This window comes from Siphateles boraxobius, unplaced genomic scaffold, assembly GCF_051911475.1.
Source record: "Siphateles boraxobius isolate OS27281-9 unplaced genomic scaffold, OSU_SipBor_1 33, whole genome shotgun sequence".
Classification (NCBI taxonomy): domain Eukaryota; kingdom Metazoa; phylum Chordata; class Actinopteri; order Cypriniformes; family Leuciscidae; genus Siphateles; species Siphateles boraxobius.
In genome coordinates, this window is record NW_027508953.1 from 865687 (window position 1) to 870000 (window position 4314).

Genomic DNA, 4314 nt, shown 5'->3' on the forward strand with positions numbered 1-4314 from the left:
GGTTTGGTAGAAGTGGTTGGTTTGGTAGAAGTGGTTGGTTGGTAGAAGTGGTTGGAAGAAGTTGTTGGTTTGGTAGAAGTGGTTGGTTTGGTAAAATGGGTTTGGTAGAATTGGTTGGTAGAAGTGGTTGGTTTGGTAGTAGTGGTTGGTTGTTAGAAGTGGTTGGTTGGTAGAAGTGGTTGGTTTGGTAGAAGTGGTTGGTTTGGTAGAAGTGGTTTGGTAGAATTGGTTGGTTGGTAGAAGTGTTTGGTAGAATTGGTTGGTAGAATTGGTTGGTAGAAGTGTTTGGTAGAATTGGTTGGTTGGTTGGTAGAAGTGGTTGGTTGGTAGAAGTGGTTGGTTTGGTAGAAGTGGTTGGTTTGGTAGAAGTGGTTGGTTGGTTGGTAGAAGTGGTTGGTTGGTAGAAGTGGTTGGAAGAAGTTGTTGGTTTGGTAGAAGTGGTTGGTTTGGTAAAATGGGTTTGGTAGAATTGGTTGGTAGAAGTGGTTGGTTTGGTAGTAGTGGTTGGTTGTTAGAAGTGGTTGGTTGGTAGAAGTGGTTGGTTTGGTAGAAGTGGTTGGTTTGGTAGAAGTGGTTTGGTAGAATTGGTTGGTTGGTAGAAGTGTTTGGTAGAATTGGTTGGTAGAAGTGTTTGGTAGAATTGGTTGGTTGGTTGGTAGAAGTGGTTGGTTGGTAGAAGTGGTTGGTTTGGTAGAAGTGGTTGGTTTGGTAGAAGTGGTTGGTTAGGTAGAATTGGTTGGTTGGTTGGTTGGTTGGTAGAAGTGGTTGGTTGGTAGAAGTGGTTGGTTGGTAGAAGTGGTTGATTGGTAGAAGTGGTTGGTTGGTAGAAGTGGTTGGTTTGGTAGAAGTGGTTGGTTGGTTGGTAGAAATGGTTGGTTGGTTGGTATAAGTGGTTGGTTGGTTGGTTGAAGTGGTTGATTGGTTGGTAGAAGTGGTTGGTTTGGTAGAAGTGGTTGATTGGTTGGTAGAAGTGGTTGGTTGGTAGAAGTGGTTGGGTTGGTAGAAGTGGTTGATTGGTTGGTAGAAGTGGTTGGTTGGTAGAAGTGGTTGGTTGGTAGAAGTGGTTGGTTGGTAGAAGTGGTTGGTTTGGTAGAAGTGGTTGATTGGTTGGTAGAAGTGGTTGGTTGGTAGAAGTGGTTGGTTTGGTAGAAGTGGTTGGTAGAAGTTGTTGGATTGGTAGAAGTGGTTGGTTGTTAGAAGTGGTTGATTGGTAGAAGTGGTTGGTTTGGTAGAAGTGGTTGGTTTGGTAGAAGTGGTTGGTTGGTAGAAGTGGTTGGTAGAAGTTGTTGGTTTGGTAGAAGTGGTTGGTTTGGTAGAAGTGGTTTGGTAGAATTGGTTGGTAGAAGTGGTTGGTTTGGTAGAAGTGGTTGGTTGTTAGAAGTGGTTGATTGGTAGAAGTGGTTGGTTTGGTAGAAGTGGTTGGTTTGGTAGAAGTGGTTTGGTAGAATTGGATGGTTGGTAGAAGTGTTTGGTAGAATTGGTTGGTTGGTAGAAGTGTTTGGTAGAATTGGTTGGTAGAAGTGTTTGGTAGAATTGGTTGGTAGAAGTGTTTGGTAGAATTGGTTGGTAGAAGTGGTTGCCCATGATGGCAAAGAGGACAAAGGCGAACAATGTCTGTGGCTGCTTTACTATGATGAAACACACAATTTCACAACACACACACACACACACACACACACACACACACACACACACACACACACACACACACACACACACACACACACACACACACACACACACACACACACACACACACACACACACAAACACACACAGCGGCCCTGACCACAAGTTCCCATGAAGCTCGCCCACAGAGAGATATTATATCTTTAAAATATCAATCAATGTGAAATAAATCATAACAACTGCCCTATTAAATATATCTGCCTTATTGTCTTGTTGTTACAGTCCACATTGGAAGCTGACTTCTAAGAAAGCATACTAACTCAAATAACATCATAAGTGACGGATTTTAAACATATCTATGTTCACATAAAAATAAATATCAATATTTTACAATTATGCATAACATCCCCAGTCTAAAACCATCAAAACAGACAAGCCTAACCAACTTGACCAAACTAGGAGAACAAGGATTTTCTTCCAACAAGGATACTGACTACAGTTAATTTATTCTCTCGACTCATACTTCTTATCACCAAATAGAATTGCAGAAATATTAATTCAGAATTAGAATTGTGCATTTTGAATAAATGTAATTTAAAAATATGATTATTTAAATAAAAAATAAAATTGAGAACAGATATCTGGCCCGTTTCATTTATGTATGAATGTATGCATCGTAATAAGTGTATTAGTTTGTGTTAAAATGTTAAAACTGTAATCCAAATGGATGGGAATTTTATTTGTAATTCAAATTAATCTTAAATGAAGGCCTAAATATTTCCCAGGTCAGGACGCTTCAGCAAACAGAAGAATCAATCTAGCGCTGGCTTACAGTTCTCTCTGGATATTAAACTGTAATGCTACAGGAAGTATTTTAACATTCTTCACCTTTAACATATATTGCCATCTTGCTCTTTTTTCATCCATTTCTCTGCCAACTTCTCTTTTCAGTTATGGTGAAATAGCTGAGTTCCTCTTTTCATCAGTCTCATATCAGAAGCCACTCCTATGCAAAACACCCCAAGACGAGCCCAGGTCAGTGTGCTGAGGAAGATTCACAGGAAATCAGCCCTGAAACTGATCACAGATCAGCCTGGTGTTCTCATGTAAACCATGATTAGGATACAAGAAGAAAAATCCTTTCAAGTGGCTTGAATTGTTGGGATAGCAGACCACAGCAATGAGTAATAATGGTTAGTGGTTATGTTTATGGCCATGGCCATCGCTACGTTTTTATTTCTGCTAAATCAGCATAACATGACCACAATGAATTTATGACCTTCCCACAGTCCGTATTTAAACACTAGCATTGTTCATTCAAAATCTGACGGGCAATCCCAGAACGCACTGCAAGGAAGCTGTCTTATAAGAGCTAATATTTTAGGAAAAATCGAATTAGTGATTAGCTATCAGAGAAACAGTCGCATAATATTACAGAACAAGAACCAAAAGTGGTATTATAAATATTTGCAGAGAAAGATGCATTGTTCATTCAAAATCTGACGGGCAATCCCAGAATGCACTGCAAGGATGCTGTCTTTTAAGAGCTAATATTTTAGGAAACTTGAAAGACAAATCTAATTAGTGATTAGTTATCAGAGAAACAGTCGCATAATATTACAGAACAAGAACCAAAAGTGGTATTAAAAACATTTGCAGAGAAAGACTCATCCGCTCTACAGTTTTTTTTTACATGAGTTGCCACTTGAAAAGTCTGAAGTTAATGAGTTTCGCCTGCGTTACTGGAAACTTCTGATTCACTGTGGAAAATAAAACATGTCCATAAGCTGTTCCTCATGTAGGGGGTATAATCTAAATATAACAGCATCATCAACACTCGGGAAAGTAGTTCCTCACACCTACAAATCCAGTTGGAAGTCATTTCTCATAAACGTCTTACTCACTTACTTAAGAAATCCCGCATTTTAATGCCTAAGGGACAAATTACGGGTTTATATGATATAATGAGTTCTGGAAAATATCAGACAGGACCCTGAGATCTGGATCATATCAATCTGAAGTTTTGCTTCTACTCAAGATTATAGATTTCATCTGCCTTGACTACAGAGCCACAGATGAGGAGGAACAAGAACCTTCTGGGTTTGGAGCGCCATCTATGGGCATCACAGTGAACAACAGCCTGAATTCATGTTAAAAGGTTCAAAATGCATTCACAGTTATCAATTCATTTGAGTTTTTATATGTACCATGGTAATGATCAGATAGCATATTCATTTAATATATTTTTACTTGATACTTGAAATTAATAGCATGGTGTTACCATTATGGTCCAAAAACATGGTATTACTGTAGTACTACACCCACAAATACATGATAATACCATGGACATTGTACAAATATATCTAATATTTTTAATTACTTTGCATTTACTTGGAAATTATTTTCACTCAGAAAATGCTAGTACATTTCACAAATAACTCAGAAATGGCAAGTAACACACCTAAACTTGAAATTTAGTAGGAAGCAGACAGACTGAAACAGTATTTTCTGAAGCGTATCCAATACAATTGGTTTTATTCTATGACTTCAGAATTAAGTAAATAAATACATATATATATATATATATATATATATATATATATATATATATATATATATATATATATATACACACACACACACACACATCCGTGTATCTGTGCGTAAAATATATATATATACTGT